A 17,707-nucleotide genomic window follows, 5' to 3' on the forward strand; every position below is an offset into this window, starting at 1 on the left:
GAAGAAGAAGAGGGAGGAGTGAGAGGAGGAGAGGAGGATACCAGGGGCCAGCCGCTCAGCCTCAGAGTAAGAAGGAAAGCAAGATATACAGAATAAAGAGAGGTAAAAAGCCCAGAGGCAAAATGTAGTTAAAGGGAATCAGGATAATTTAAGTTAAAAAAAGCTGGCTAGAAGCAAGCCAAACTAAGGTCAAGCATTCATAAGTAAGAATAAGTCTCCATGTATTTATTTGGGAACTGCAGCCCACACTGCAGAGTTTCCCTCTCTCTCTGCCCCCCAAGCATCTGCAGCTATCTTGGCTTTTATAGCAGCAGAACCTGCGGCCTCACCTGCCCTCACTACCGCTCTGGTTTTTGTCCCCAAACATCTATCCCTTGTTATCCCAGCTCTTCTAGTTTGATGCCATCTCTTCTGCTCATGGGACGGTAGCACTTGCTTGTGCGTTCCTCTTGCCGTGGTCCAAGGGCACAACTCCCTGCCTTGGCCTGTGCTTTGAAGAGACATATGTAATGGCTGATTCTGCCCTTACTGTGAGGCGTTAAATTCAGGCCATGAGCCAGATTCGGTGGCTCACACCTGTGATACCAGCACTTGGAAGTCTGAGACGGGAAGATTGGGAGTTCAAACCCAGCTTGGGAAATACAGTGAGTTCCAGGCCAGAGTGAGACCTTATGAATAAAAAGAAGTTAATTATTGACATACCGGTCATGATGAGCCTTCCTCCCTTCTCCTCACTGATCTCTCTGATGAGTTATGGTTGTCTGACTTGATTGGCAGGGTGACCTATATGTCTCTGCCCCGTTTTTGTTTTGTTTTGTTTTTAAAGACAGCAGAGTCCAGTGTTGCAAATTATACACTTCTTCAAAATCTCTTTGCTACTTTTTAAAAATTCATGTTGTTGGTGGTGGTTGGTAGGTTTTTGTTTTGAGACAGGGTCTTACTACACAGCATTGGCTGGCCTGGAACTCCCTATGGTAACCAGGCTGGCCAGGAACTCGCAGAGTTCACTGGCCTCTGCCTTTCCAATGCTAGAATTAAAGGTGTTCACCACCGTACCTGACTGTTTGGTGAGACAAGCTCTCACTACAGAGTAGGCCGCGTCTGAACTCCTCATCTGCTGCCTGTGTCTCCTAGGTGTGAGGTTATAGGTATGTGCCACCACAATTAGTTAAAAAAAAAAAAAAAACTGAGCCTTGGTGGGTACTCCTTTAATCTGAGCACTCAGGAGGCAGAGGAGGCAGATCTCTGTAAATTCGAGGCCAGCCTGGTCTGCAGAGAGAGTTCCAGGACAGTCGGGGCTACACAGAGAAATCCTGTCTCAAAAAAAAAAAAAAAAAAAAAGCAAGCAGATTCTGCCTCAAAGTTTATTTATAGTAACAGCACAGGATAGCAGCCATCTGCAAACAGTGAGGAGAGAGGGTCAGCAGTCCATCTGTCTTCTCTTTGGCAGACAGAGGCTGGGCCTTTTCACAGGAGCCTGGGAATCTTTGGGAGCCTGAGCTGGAAGCAGAGCAGGTGTTAGGTCCAAAGTAGGCCCCCGAATGGCAGTGCTGGTGACAATGCCCTAAACAGGAGGATCGTTATTTGTGGGAACACGGTCAAAAGAATGATGCATGTTGACAAGGCCTTGGGGAACCGGGAGAGAAGCTCCAAACAACAGGCAAAGGGCCTTTACCACAGGTGCATCTTGCTCCCTGGATTGCTCCTGGGTGCAATTTCATGCCTCCTGTGTTAAACCTCTACCTTCAATTTATAAGACATGTGTGTTCTTGATGGATGTCATTTGGTGAAAGGACATGCTCAATGATGTCCTCCGTGTACCCTGAATCTGGATACGGCCTTCTGCCTTATTTTCACGCTTGCCAGACATAATCTATAGTGTGTACCAGACAATAGTATTTAAATTGATCTGGGAAAGTCTACAGCATTAGACTCTAGTCAGCCCCACTCTTGAAGGTCCTCAAATCCCAGGTCTTGCAGATAGATCTGCATAGGTCATGGAAAGTCAACAGTTATGGGGTAAACAGAACCCTAAATCCTGCATTCCTTGGGAATCTCATAAGGCCCATTTCTGTTTACCAGGATCTCCCTTAATCCTCCCCAAAGATCAGTTCCCTCAGACAGGTACCTCTAAATCTGGGTCAATCCAGCAGCCTGATTCCGCTCAAAGATCCCCAACCTGCTGTCATACAAAATCCACTTGCATTTCTGACATTTTCTTCTCTCTCTCTGCCCCCCAAGAGACAGCATTGGCAGTTTGATCCCCAATAAACCTTTCTTTCTACATGCAGAGTGATCCAGTTCAGTGAGTTCACTTCATCCTCACAGCAGAAGGTGAAGCCTGGACCAGGAGTTACAGCCTCAGCTTTGGTTTGGGTCTTAGTCTTCGGCTGACAGAGCCTGAGAACCTTGGCTATGTAGCCATGAACCAGTTTCATAATCTGGGGGTTCAGAGTTCACAGTGGGACCCGCTGGTATCTTGGATTGAGTCTCCTTAGATTTCATAAGGACCTTGATAGTCTTAAAATCAATAGTCAGTGCCTTCATATTGTGTAGGCAGAGTTTTCCCATCCCCGGAGCCACTTCCAAATTACCACACAGAGACTTATATTAATTGTAAATGCTCGGGCAATAACTCAGGCTTATTACTAACTAGTTCCTACATTTTAAATTAACCCTTATTCTTTATTTAAGCTCTGCCACATGGTAGTATTTTTATTAGTGTGGCAAGTTCATCTTGCTTCTCAGTGGCTCCTCTTTTTTTTTTTTTTTTTTTGGTTTTTCAAGACAGGGTTTTCCTGTAGTTTCTAGAGCCTGTCCTGGAGCTAGCTCTTGTAGATCAGGCTGGTCTCAAACTCACAGAGATCCTCCTGCCTCTGCCTCCCGAGTGCTAGGATTAAAGGCGTGTGCCACCACCACCCAGCTCCGTGGCTCCTCTTGACACTCTGACCCCACCAGTCTTTCTCTCTGTATCCTCTGTTCGATCACCCCACCTATATTTTTTGCTTGGTTATTGGCCAATTAGCATTTATTAGCTAATTAAAGTAATACATATTCATAGTGTATAAAAGGATTGTCCCACAGCAATATTGTTTACAGAATATTCTTCAGGTCTTCCTGCTGTGTTTCTTGTCAAAACATATATTCCTCTTGAGGGTTGACCCTTTAATAGAGAGATTCCTATCTTTGTGATCTGCTTGCTTGCTTCCTTCCTTCTTTCCTCCCTTCCTTCCTTTCCTCTTTCTTCCATCCTTTCTTTTTTTTGAGACAGGGTTCCTCTGTATAGCCTTGGCTATCCTATAGACCAGGCTGGCCTCAAACTCATGGATATCCACCTGCCTCTGCCTCCTGAGTGTTAGGATTCAAGGCATGTGCCACCACTACTTATCTGGTTTCTTGATGCCACTCTGTGCCGTTTAGGTACTGACTGTGTGTCGAATGAAGACTTGGGCCATGTTTTCACAATAACCTGTGGCTCCCAAGGGTTGGAACTAGAAGAGATGTTTGTTTGTTTAAAGATTTATTTATTTATTATGTATACAACATTCTGCCTCCATGTATGCCCGCACGCCAGAGGAGGGTGCCAGATCTCAGTACAGATGGTTGTGAGCCATGTGGTTGCTGGGGATTGAACTCAGGACCTCTGGAAGAGCAGCCAGTGCTCTTAACCTCTGAGCCATCTCTCCAGCCCCGAGATGTTTGGTTTTTTGAGACAAGAGTCTCATGGAGACCCAGGCTGACCTCAGTCTCGCCATGTAGCTCAGGATGACTCTGAACTCCTGGTCCTCTTGTCTCCATCTCTGGAGTGCTGGAGTTACAGGCAAGTGCTTCACATTCATCTTTTAAATTTTCCTTTTAAATCATTGACTTTTTAGCCTTTTCTTGTTGAATTCTTAATTCACTAAATGAATTGGTTTGTCCCAGGCATCCCAAAGCCCTTCCCACTGGACATCAGATGCTCAGGCCTTTGGTGTCTCGTGCATGCTTTACGGTTTCCATGCCCCGTTGCCAGCTGCTCCCCCAGGGCTCGGGATACCAGCTCCTATCTGCCCTACTCTCTCCACTCCAACCAAGTCCCCTGACCTCTCTTGCCTCCTGGTCAACACCTTGTACCTTGACTCCCTAGGTCTTGCAGGGAGGTGGGTCTTGTGAGCACAATGGCATGTGCTTCTTCTCCATGTTTTGGGGATGTCTGCCCTACATTATACTTGATGGAACCTACCAGTCTCAGTCAGAAGCAGGGTTTTAATCTGAAATTTCTAAAGAAATAAATGAGAAAAGAGAGACCTTGTGAACACCCAGTCCAATCTAACCTTTCTTATTACTTGAAGATCAATCCAGGCTTCCAGAAGAGGGAAGCAGAACCCTTGGCCAGGACACGCTGGATGTGGTTGGAGCTCTAAAATATCCTATGGCTTCCTTGGGACAAGGTGAGTCCTCAGACTCATCTGTGCCATTCAAGCCCTGATCCAGAGCTAACATTCTGAACAATTCAGCACCAGGGATGAAGGGACGATTACACTCAGTTGTGTGGCAGCTTGGCAGAGGCAGCAGCTCTCTGTGATGAGATCCAGTTGGCACCAGAGTGTGGGACAAAGAACTAGCTGGCAGGGAATCAGAGAATCCCTTCTGCCACCAGCTCCGGCTTTCCGCTGGGGATATGTAAGAGGATTAGGGCTCAGAACTCTGGACAAGGGGCTTTTATTCACTGGACTGAATTTTCATTGGCTTACAAAACCTAAGTGGACGGGGAGGGTCTGACCCCTGGTCTCTTTTAGGGGAGCACAGCGAGCGTTGTCCCGCTCAGTGATGGATGGAGACTTCCAGCCCCTACCACATCTGTCTTAGGCAAACACTCCAGGTCCATAGAAGCAGAGCCATTTACAGATTAGCAGGGCATTTCCTGAGTCAGCAGTGGCTTATGCCGGAATCAAAGTCCTGAAACGTCAGGGCAGCAGAGGCCTGTTGCCACCATTCCATTCTCCTAATGTTTGTCTGGGGAAACTGAGTTCCAGAAGGAGGTGTGATATGTTGGGGTTCTTCTGGGCCAGAGTACTAGTGCTTTCTCTCGGTGTAATGGTTTTGAGTGTTGGATGCATCATTTATTACTGAGTTTCCACAGTCTGTCCTGTAGTCTAACACTAACAAACATTTGATTCATTTCCTTTTTTTGTCTATTACAAACGAATGTTATGAACATCCTCATAAAAATCTTATTCACATAAGAATTTTATGGTGGGAAGTGTCAAAGATCATGTGGCAAAAGATTGTGTTGTTGTTCTGGTTGGTTTTGGTTTTTGTTTTTGAGGCAGGGTTTTCTGTGTAGTCCTGGTTGTCCTGGAAATCACTCCATAGACCAGGCTGACCTCGAATTCAGAAATCCATCTTCCTCTGCCTCCTGAGTGCTGGAATTAAAGGGTGTGCACCACTATGTATGACTTTTTTTTAAAGACGTGTTCTCAAGTAGCCCAGGCTTGCCCCACACTTGCTATGTGTAACCCAGAATGACTGTGGAACTCTGATCCTGCAGCTTTCGTTTCCTAAGAATGGGACCATAAGCGTGTGACACCACAGCCCTTGGGTAGAGGTCAGAGGACGACTTTCAAGGTGAGTCCTCTTCCTCTTCTTGTAACTTCTAAGGAGCCAATTTAGGTCATTAGACTTAGTGACAAACACCCATAACCACTGAGTCATTCCCTGGGTCCTGCACGCGCGCGCGCACACACACACACACCAATTAAAATTTACTCTCTTTCATTTTTGCTTGTTTTTCTTGAAAATAATATGAAGTGCATCTTGGTGGTGGAGCACATGCTTAGCACAGGAAGGAAGGGAGGGAGGGAAGAAGGCAATACACAGGAAACTAAATCCCCTGATAGTTGTGGCCACCCTCTCCCTCCAGAAACGAGCACCGACAAGACTCTAATGTTGATTCTTCTTGTCTATGTAATTTACAAATCCCGAGCTCAGACTCTTCAGTACAATACATACACTGGGAGTGCAGCACTAAACTCCACAGGCAAAACGTTCTTCCCTTGGTCAACGTTTAGATAAATAACTGAAACATAGGATTGTCAGTATGAGAAATGCTGATGAGGAAAATACAGCCGAGAAGGGGTCACCAGGGTGCTGGGTGATATCATGGCTTGGCATTTGAAACAGGTCACATAGAAAGCTCTGGTTTCTATGAATATCTAACACCTAACCCCCAGACGTGGTGGCTCAAACACAACCAGTTCTGACCTATCCTGGTGTCTGTGGCCAGAGATGTGGAACATCCCAGCTGGCGACTCTGGCCCGGGTCTCTTTTGGGATTGTGATCAGATGCGAGATGATGCTGAGATCTTCACTTTGAAGATCACAAGTCCGGGCAATAGACACAGCCGGGCATCCTTGGCATCTCTCACTGTCTCCCATGATCTTCACACGTGACTTCTCCGGAAAATCAGAGTCCAAGCCAGACTCCTCTCAAAGCTATGAAGGCTCTACCGTAATGCATCTAAGAGCAACCTACAGAGAAGAAATGCCTTTCACCCTGCAGTTTTGAAGATCTGCTGAGTTCTTGATCAAAGCACTTATAATCTGGTGGTGCAGCCTATAATCCAAGCTATTTGGAAGGCTGAGACAGAAGGATCACAGGTTCAAGGCCCACCTAGACCACTTATTGAGACTCTTACAAAATAAAAAAGTTAAAAGAAAGATGAGGGATAGCTTAGTAGCTCAATGTCAGGGCACTTGCCTAGCATGTGTGATGCCCAGACGCAATCTCCCTTAATGAAAAGTGTGTGTGTGTGTGTGTGTGTGTGTATACATGCATGTGTGGGTGTGTATGTGTTTTCCTTAGTTTAAGGAAGAAAAAAAACTATTGTAATCTCTCAGTGAGGGTCACTGTGAAGTTGTGGGACGAATATGTGGATTGTTCTATTACCCAAGATAGGTCTGCTGGACAAGTGCTCTGTTTTTAGATCTAGAAATGCCTTTATTTTTAATTTTTGCCTTTTCCACCTTTCTTTTTTGTTTGTTGTTTTGTTTTGAGAGAGGGTCTTGCTATGGAATAGTCATTCTGTACACTGTGAAATGTGTTGCTCTCACTGTTAATAAAAAGCTGGCTGGCTGATAGCTAAGCAGGATTTTAGGGCCAGAGAGAATGCTGGGAAGAAGAAGGGTGGAGTCAGAGGACTCCCCAGTGAAACACAGGGAGGAAACAGGAGGTGCAAGATGAAAGAGAGGTAATGCCATGTGGCAGAATGTAGATGAATAGAAGTGGGTTCATTTAAGTTTTGTAAGAGCTAATTAATAATAAGTCTGAGCTATTGACAAAGCATTTATAGTTAATATTATATTTCTGTGTTGATTATTTGGGAACTGGTGGGCAGGAAAGAAAAGTTCACCTAGGCCGGGCGGTGGTGGCGCATGCCCTTAATCCCAGCACTTGGGAGGCAAAGGCAGGTGGATCTCTGTGAGTTCGAGGCCAGCCTGATCTACAAGAGCTAGTTCCAGGACAAGCTCCAGAGCCACAGAGAAACCACATACAGGGTCTTACTATGTAGCCCTGGCTACCCTGGAACTCTTTCTGTTGACCAGGCTGACCTTGAACTCACAGAGATCCACCTGCCTCTGCCTGCTGAGTGCTGGGATTAAAGACATGCACCACCACCCTCTGGCCCTCACCTTCATTTTAAGAAGAGTTTTTTGTTCTCTCAATACCTATAACACCCATTCTTAAATCTTTATTAAAAACCTTTTTTTGAGGCTAGAGAGATGATGGCTCTACTGTTAAGAGCACTTGACCTGTAGATCCCGGGAAGACAGTTCTTTGATTGGCAGTTGGGAGGACAGGGCTAGTTTGTATGGTAGTTTGTATGAGCCCCAATAGGCTCATAAAGAGTGGCATGATTAGAAAGTGTGGCCTAGTTGGAGGAAGCATGTTGCTGGGGATGAGCTTTGAGGTTTTAGATGCGCAAACCAGGTCCAGTGTCAGTCTCTCCTCCTGCTGCCTGCCAATCCAGATGCAGAACTCTTGGTTGACAAGCTTCCTGTCATGAGGATAATGGGCTCTGAACTGTAAGCCAGCTCCATTTATTATTTATTTATTTATTTATTTATTTATTTATTTATTTATTGTTTTTTGAGACAGGGTTTCACTGTAGCTATGAAGCCTGTCCTGGAGCTAGCTCTTGTAGACCAGGCTGGCCTCAAACTCACAGGGATCCGCCTGCCTCTGCCTCCCGAGGGCTGGGATCAAAGGTGTGTACCACTACCGTCTGGCTGCCAGCTCTAATTATGTTTCCCTTGATAAGAGTTGCCATAGTTATGGTGTGTCTTCATAGCAATAGAAACCCTAACTAAAACACTTGTATCCAATTTTGTATCTGTTGTTTGTTTGGTTTGACAAGGCCTCTCTATGTAGTCTTGGCTAGACTGGAACTTACTCTATAAACCAGGCCAACCCTGAACTCATAGATATCTGCTGGCCTCTACCTCTGAAATTTTGGAATTAAAGGTATATGCCATCACTCCAAGCTAAGTCCTGTATTTGGTATTTTGCCTGCAAGTCTATCTAGATGAGGGTTTCAAACTCCTTGGAACAGGAGTTACAGATAGTTGTTTGCTATTATGTGGGTGCTGGGAATTAAACCAGGTCCTCTGAGAGAGGAGTCAGTTCTTTCAACCACTGAGCCCTCTCTCCAGCCCTAAATCCTGTATTCTTAACCATATGAGTCTGGAGTGGGATTTCCAGAACCCACACAAGAAATCAGGCAAGGCGGCATACGCTCGTAATCCCAGTGATGGCAAGATGGGAGGCAGAAACCCTGGGGTTCACTGGCCAGCAAGTCTGTCCTACTTGGTGAAGTTCCAGGCAGGGAGAGCCTCTGTCTCACACCAAAGGTAGATGGCACCTGCAGTTACCCTCTGACTCTCACATCACAGAGAGCAGACACCACAAGTTATTCTCTTCCCTGGTCATGCACGCACCATGGCAGGAGAATGCTCAAAAATCCCCAATAAATAATACACAAATAAAACTATAATGTTAGAAGAGATGTTTAAGGCCATCTTCTGCCACATAGTGAATTTGAGGCTAGTCCTGGCCTACATAAGACCTTGTCTCAAACAAACAACACTGGGCACGAGGGCATGTGCCTTTTAACCCCAGCACTCTGGAGGCAGAGGCAGTTTGAGCTCTGTGAGTTCAAAACCAGCCTGGTCTACATAGGAAGTTCTACACAGAGAGACCCTATCTCAAAAAAAAAAAAAAAATTAGCCTGGCAGTGGTGGCACACGACTTTAATCCCAGCACTCGGGAGGGTAGAGGCAGGCGGATCTCTGTGAGTTTGAGGCCAGCCTGGTCTACAGAGTGAGTTCTAGGACAGTCAGGGCTACACAGAGAAACCGTATCTCAAAAAACAAAAAACAAAAAATCCGAAAGGAAGGAAGAAAGAAAGAAAGAAAAAAGAAAACACAGCTGAAGCATCTTGGGCTTTTCTGGCTACCTCCCCAGCCGTGCCGTGCCCCCCCCCCCCCCCCCCCCCCCCCCCCCCGTTGGCACAGAATCCTTGCAGAAGTAGGCAGGGCTTATGGCTTACGACCAGGACCTACTTCCCAAGCCTGGGAAGCCAGGATGGACATCGCTTAAATAGCAACTAACTAAGCTCGGGCAAGAAAGCAGGCTATAGACCGAGAAAATGCTCCTACTGAGGTATCTATCACAGGGGACAGAAACAGAAGACACCCTAGGCTGTAGCCACGGTCTCTTCTTATCAAGATACCCAGAGCTTTCCGGTCCCTTAACTGCTTCTGCCTCTCTGAGTGGCCTCTACTACCGATGGAATCATTTATTTCAGGGCTTAGAGTGGTGGCAGGCTCACAACACGGAAGGGCTCAAGAGGCCTCGATGTTAGATAGCTCTGTTCTTCTAAGTGCTCTGGCAGCTGTGGGCCCCTCCTGCTTCCACGGCCCGGGCTCCTCCTCACCTCCCCACCCCTCACCCTCCACCCTCCCATCCCCTCCACCCCCCAGCCCCTCCACCCTCCCATCCCCTCCACCACCCCTACCCCCTCAACCCCCCCCCACCCCCGCTTCCGGAAAGCCCGCATTCATGGCTTCTCTCAAGGTCTCATCCCAACCCTGCCTCCCCGGTCCACACAAAGCCACCCTTTCTTCTCAAGGATCCAGGTGGCAGTTGAAACTGTCAATAGTGACGTATCTTCTTGTGGCCCCATAAAGCCCCCAAAGGGCTGCGCAGATTGAAGATCAGCTTTGTCTGTTCATGCCAAGGAGTCAGATGAGGGCGCTTGATCTCCGTTTTAGCCAGAACTGAGCAGGGCAGCACCCAGACAAGACACAGACAGGGTTCCTACTCTCCGCCGGAGCAGTGAAGGCTCCCTGCCCTCCACCTTCAGCTCTACGTCTTGAGTGGGTTGTTGGGCTGGCCTGCTGCGGTCTCCTCCAGGCCGCAAACTCGCTAGCTGAGTCCTGCACTTGCGCCTTTCCTCCGTGACCTCCACTGGTTACTGATGAATCGCGCTCTTAGTCTTTCATGGGGTGCTCAGGGTCCTGCCCCTTTTGACTATTTGACCGACTCCACTGCCAGGCAGGGTTCAGCGGCTCCTGGCTTCCTGACCCACCTTCTCTAATGCTAGAAGTACAAACCTCCGCACACTGCTTCGCCTCAGCAGCGGGATGCCCGAGGCCCTGCCTTGTTTCTGTTCACCCTACCTCAGACCTCTTCTCAGCCTAGCACTGACCGACCGACTCACTTTGTGTGCTCTGCCTCTCACCTCAGCGTGAGTGTCGAGACTCGGCACACAATCAGCGCTGCTGCCGCCACTACTTGAGAAAACTGGGTAGAAAACACATCCCCGGGGCCGGAGGAGTAGCGCAGTGAAAAGCTTGCTTGCTTTGCAAACGGGAGTTCCATCCCTGGCATTTGTGTAACCCCAGTGCCGGGGAAGTGGAAACAGGGAGATCGTTCTTTGCAGCCAACCTACCCCAACTGGCAAGCCTAAAATCCTAGAGAGAAGTCCCACCTCCTCTGGCAAGATGGCTCAGTGGGTAAAGGTGTCTGCCAAGCCTAATGACCTGAGCTGGAGCCCCCAGGACCCATATGGTGGAAGGAGATAACCAGCTACTGAAAGCTGCCCTCTGACCTTCACAGCCAAGTTAGCTAGTAACTAACTAGTAAGCAGATGCATGTAATTTAAAAAAAAAAAAAAAAAAAAAAGAATCTTGTTTTAAAAACCAAGGCATTCCCTGAGACCCATATGAAGGAAGTAAGAACTGACTCCTGAAATTTTCCTCTGACCTCCATATATGTACCATGGCACACCTACTCCCACCCACCTAAAATACAATAAAATTTTAAGAAAAATTGCATTCTTATTACATAAGAAAAATCTACTTGTCCATCTGTCCTGTCAGGTCCACAGTTCTGAGAGAGGCTCTGCTGGCTTTTCCCAGAACTCTGCAGTTTCCGATTTGACAACAGGACCCTGTCCAGGCCTTTCCTGCTTCTGTCTCACCCTAGAGTTCCCTTCCAAGTTCCTTTCCTCTCAGCACATTCATTTGGAGAAGCCTGGCTAAAACCACTCTCTCTTTCTCTCTTGCCTGTCTTCCTCTGACTGCACCAAACCAACCACAGGTCCTTGCATTCATTGTGTATTTTGGTATTCAGGGTTCTAGCAATGCATCAATGAGGAAAAAAGACAAAACCCCTGCCCTCTGGGGCTGGAGAAATGTCTTGTCAGTTAAGAGCACTTGTGCTCTTCCATAGGACCCCAAAGACCCATTCCCCGCACCTGTGTCAGGCAGTTTAGCATCCTCTGAAACATCAGCTGTAGGGGACCAAGGGGACCCGATGCCTCTGAGTCCCAGGGCACCTGCACTCATGTGCACACATCCACCCGCATGTTCCACATACATACACATAGTTTAAAACAATAAAAATAAGTATTCTTAGAAAATTCTCGTTGGGAGGTGGTGGCACATGCCTTTAATCCCAGCATTTGGGAGGTAGAGGCAGATAGATCTCTGTGAGTTCAAGACCAGCCTGGTCTACAAAGCAAGTTCCAGGATATCAAGGATGTTACACATGGAAACTCTGTCTTGAAAAACAAAACAAAAAAAAGTTATAAAAAGTCTCTGGGGCCGGGCGGTGGTGGCGCACGCCTTTAATCCTAGCACTCGGGAGGTCTCTGGGACTGGAGAGAGAGCTAAGAGGTTAAGAGCACTGGCTGCTCTTCCAGAAAGCCCAGATTTGACTCCCAGCACCCACATGGCAGCTCACAGTCCGATCTGTAACCCCTCTTCCAAGGGATATGAATTCTACCTTCTGGCCTCTGAAGGAACCAGGCACACATGTGATGCATGGGCTTACATGTAGGCAAAACACCCATACACATGCACACAAAAATCGAAATTAAAGTCTTTGTGCATATCCAACTTGCATTCTAGTGAGGAAGAACTGTGGGCAAGGGACCTGAACTGTGAGTTGGATGGAGATAATTTCTATGGATACAAATACAGAATCAAGAGTAAGTGATGGGTGCTACAGGTTGGATCATCTGTTAGAAAATGCTGGTCAAAAAAATGCTGGAATGGAGTGTGGGGTCAGCACATGTGAAAGAAAGGGACAAGAAACAGCACTGGCTGCAGGAAGAATGTGGAAGTGATGGGGACCTAACAAAACCTCAGAAGTTTCTAGAATATTCTATCCGTGTCCCACGTGGAGTAGAAATGGTCAATCCTGTAGCCCCACCCCCTCAGGTATCAGATGGAAAGTGTGAACTTGGGGAAACTGAGAGCTGGAGGTTGCTTGGTGGTTACTATCCCCACAGATGCCTTCTAGAGAGATCTGGTGGGTACCTCCATGCCTATCACACAGGCCTTGTGTACCAGTGGAAGCTATCCCTGTGGATTGATGAGGAACAGTCTCAAGACAAGAGGTGTGGAGGCAGAGAGACCAGGTGACTCCCAATAGGGAATGTGAGCTGCCGAACAGCAGGGACCAGATGGTTACCTGAGGTCCTTGACTTTCACTTTGAGAGCAAAGATATGGACCACCGACGGCTGATAGAGACCCTGTCACTGTAGTGCCCTGCTGGCCTTGAACTTGCTATGGAGAGCAGGCTGGCCTTGAACTCACAGAGACCCTCCAGCCTCAGCTTCATAAGATGAGAGCAAAAGGTCTGTGGAGAGAGTCAAGAGTATAAAGTACTCATCCATGTCCATTGGATCCAAGTTCAGTTCCCAGCACCCCAGTATCAAGTGGTTTTCAACTGCCTAAACACATTTACTGATGCCTCTGGCTTCTGAGGGCACCTGTACTGTTTGTGCATGCATGCACACACACAGAGTTAAAAATAAAAATAAAAAGCCTTGTAGTAAAGATACATGCCTTAACTCTAACACTCAGGAGGCAGAGGCCCTGAATTTGAGGTCAGCCTGGTCTACAGAGCAAGTTCCAGGATAGCCAGGGCTACACAGAGAAACCCTGTCTCAAACTCTTTCCTCCATCCCCCAAAAAGAGACAATGCTAAGACAACTGGCTGGAAATTGTACTTGGGAATCACACGGGCAGACACATGACCTCTATTTAATAAATCCTCTGGATTTGTTAACTTGGCAGCATTAGCCAGTGTCTGCTGCCCTCTGGTGGGCATTTAGGAAATGGCCCAATTTGCTTCCAGGTTTTTGGGGTTTTTTTTTAGCCAGCTGTGCATTACAAAGGTTCACCTTCAGCTCCATCCTAGACAGATGGCAGAAACAAGTGGTAGGCCCAGGAGGTAAACAACGTGAAGACACCCACAGTGTTTATCAGAGAGGTGACTTCAAGGGCACAGTCATGGGAGGGAAGGCTTTGAAGCTGAGAAGGCCCGAGGCCGTCATCATCATCATCATCACCACCATCATCATCACCATCATCATCACCACCATCACCACCATCATCACCATCATCATCACCATCACCATCATCATCACCATCATCATCACCATCACCACCATCATCATCATCACCACCATCATCATCACCATCACCACCATCATCATCATCACCACCATCACCATCATCACCATCATCATCATCACCATCATCATCACCTTCTTCTTCTTCTTCTTCTTCTTCTTCTTCTTCTTCTTCTTCTTCTTCTTCTTCTTCTTCTTCTTCTTCTTCTTCTTCTTCTTCTTCTTCTTCTTCTTCTTCTGTACTGAGACAAGATCTCATTGTGTGTCCCTAGCTGGTCTCAAACTCACAGAGATCCACCTGGTGCTGCCTCTCGAGTGCTAGGATTAAAAGCATTCCTGGCTATTTAATTCTGTGTAAGCCAGTGTTTTGCTTGCATCTAAATATGTGTACCACATGTGTGTCTGGTGCATGTGGAGGTCAGAAGAGGGTGTCAGATCCCACTGGGCATCATGTCGGTGTTGAGAACTGAACCAGTGCCTTTAGCCCTTGAGCCATCTCTTTAATCACATTTATTATTTTTAATGTGTATGTGTGTATATGCCAATGTGTCTGCCATGTGTGTGGATGCTTAAAGAGGCCAGAAAAGGGCATCAGATCTCCTGCAGGTAGAGTTACAAGCCATTTCCTAAATGCCCACAAGAGGGCAGCAGAGTAACTATGATTGCCAGGAACCGAACTCACGACCTTGGGAAACAGCAAGAGTCTTAGTTGGTGAGCTACCTCTCCAGCTCCCAGAATAGTCTCTGAGTTGGAAAGACTGGGCTGAGGAGGCGGGGAGACAAGGAGGACACTTAGAGTTCTTAGGACAGCATGCGAGCGAAGACAGTGAGACCCAGAGAGAGTCTGGAATCTGCACAGGGTCACTCTCGAACGTTCAGAATATGAAGCTGCTCCCCATGGCCAGGGAGAAAACAAAAAAAAACAAAAAGCAACTAAGAGGGCACAGCTAGGAAAAGGAGGGAAATTTTCAACCTGATTTTTTTTCAACCTAATAGATCGCAGCTATGAAGAACCCAAAACTCACATCCTATTTCATGGTGATAAACCAACTGCTTTCCCTTAAAATGAGAACACGATAAAGATGTACGTATTTTCACCATTTCCTGCCAATGTATTTAAACAAGAAAATACAGTACCTACGAGGGAAGGGAAGCGATAGAACTACCCGGTTCACGGACACCCTGGTCATTTACTCAGACAATCCAGTGAGATCTTTTACAAAGCTATGGGAATTAATGCGTTTAGCATGGCTGAAGGTAACACAATATACAAAAGTAGACTGTAACTGGGGGTGCACTTGCCTAGCACATATGAAATACTCCCCAGCAGCACACCGCAAAGCAAAGCAGAGCTGGAGAGATGGCTCAGGGTTAGAGATATTTCCTACCAAAGCTTGGCAACCTGATTTTACGTCCCCAAACCCACAGAGAGGCAGGATAGAACAGACTCCACCAAGTTGTCCTCTGACTTCCACATACACACGGGGTACATTCACCCACTTAATAATCACAATAACGACATTTGTGCCAGGCCTAGAATCAAATTCATTTCATCTCAGCACTAGTGAGGAAGAGGCAGGCAAATCTCTGTAAGTCCAAAGCTGGCCTGGCTTACATAAAGAGTTCCTGGCTAGCCAGGACTACATGGTGAAACGCTCTCAGAAACAAAAATGAAAGCAATTATGTTTCTGTATATTATTGACAATGTAAAAAAATTGAAAATTTATGAATACTTTTTATAGTAGGGTATGGTAATCCCAGCACTCAGGGGGCAGAGGTAAGTGAATCTCTGTGAGTTTGAGGTCAGCCTGGTCTACAGAGTGAGCTCCAGGACAGGCTCCAAAGCTACAGAGAAACCCTGTCTCAAAAAAAGAAAACAAACAAAGAACATAAAAATAAAATCTTTTAAAACAATAGAAAAAGAACAAAACAGCGGGTGGTGGCAGCACATGCCTTTAATCCCAGCACTCAGGAGGCAGAGGAAGTTGGATCTCTGTGAGTTAGCGGCCAGCCTGGTCTATAGAGCGAGTTCCAGGACAGGCTCCATAGCTACTGAGAAACCCTGTCTTGAAAAACCAAAACCAAACAAACAAACAAAACCCTGGTAGATTAGTTTGGTAGTTTGTGACACTGTTTGTGTTCAACATAAGAGACCTAGCTGTGAGTGCCAGGCCAACTCCTGGGTCAGCTGTGGAAAAATCTTTTTGTACACTGTGAAGACGTGCTGCGCTCATTGGTTTAATAAAGAGCTAACTGGCCAATAGCTAGGCAGGAAGAGGTGGGAGAGTCAGATAGAATGCTGGGAAGAAGGTGGATCAGGTTAGCCTTGAACTCACAGAGATCTGCCTGCCTATGCCTCCTGAGTGCAGAGATTAAAATATGTACCACTGTGCCCTGTTCAAAAAGCCCATTTTTGGCTGTAATTCTAAGTGATTTTGATTCAGAGAAGTAGGCCTTGAGTTCCATCCCAAGAGCAGAGCTTCTTCAGATCAGACATTTTGTTCCTTGATCTTGTAGCTTTTGCAAAAATACCCAGGCCAATTATTGGCCTTTTTACACACAGCTGTATTTAGCTTTGAGTTTATAAAAACATTGCTTCACTTACATTTCACCTGAATTAAATAGAACAAAAATAAACAAAAATAAACAAAAAGCAAAAATTCACCTAAACTCCACGCACCCTTTCCCGAATCCTATTAACTCTCTTTTCCCTTGGTACCAGGCCCTAGGCATGCTATTTCCACAGTAATATAGGTAAGCTTGACTTTGGTGAATCTGTTTTTCTCTCATGATCTGAGGGGCTCAGAAGGTTAGAACAAAACTGCATGATATGAAGAGGACCCTTAAGGAAGGCTTCCAAGATACAGTGACGTCTGAGCCAGAGACCTGAAGGAGACTAAATCACCAGAGTATTTGGCAAAAGAATCAACGTAGAAAGGGACTTCGTTGCAAAGACCTCAAGAATGGGTGTACAGGGTGTATTCTAACCACACTGTCTTTGTTAAAATGTGTATTTCAGGCTTAGTGGTGCACACCTTTCATTCCTGCAACAAGAAGGCAGAGGCAGGCAGATATCTGAGTTGGAGGCCAGCCTGGTCTACCTAGCAAGTTTCAGGATAGCCAGTGCTACATAGACATTGTCTCAAGAGAAAAAATATATGTGTAATCCTAGCCCCCAGCATCCAACTTTGGAAGCCCATCTCCCCAAGGAAGTTCAAGGAAGCCTGCTAAACCTTGACCCCACCCCAGGAAAGGTCAAGACCATTCCCACTGGCTATTTAAACTGCTCCCCAGAAAATAAACACATGGTCTTTCCTCTTCCTCTTTGGTGGTCCTGTCAGCTTTCTGTTTCCCCCTCGGGGCCACCCAAGAGCACAGACGTCCAATTAAACCTGGATAGCTTTTAATTTGGTCTGATTTGGTCTGACTGGGATTATTTGCGTTGGTGGAGAGGCTCCTTTTTAAGGAATATTCCTAACAATATGTATGGGTGCTTTGCTTATATAAACATCTTTTCGAGGCTGGAGAGATGGCTCAGAGGTTAAGAGCATTGCCTGCTCTTCCAAAAGTCCTGAGTTCAACTCCCAGCAACCACATGGTGGCTCACAACCATCTGTAATGGGGTCTGGTGCCCTCTTCTGGCCTGCAGAAATACACACAGACAGAATATTGTATACATAATAAATAAATAAATATTTTAAAAAACATCTGTTCACCATGTGCATGCCTAGTGCCTAAGAAG

Source organism: Arvicola amphibius, chromosome 3, assembly GCF_903992535.2.
Source record: "Arvicola amphibius chromosome 3, mArvAmp1.2, whole genome shotgun sequence".
In the NCBI taxonomy this organism is placed as follows: domain Eukaryota; kingdom Metazoa; phylum Chordata; class Mammalia; order Rodentia; family Cricetidae; genus Arvicola; species Arvicola amphibius.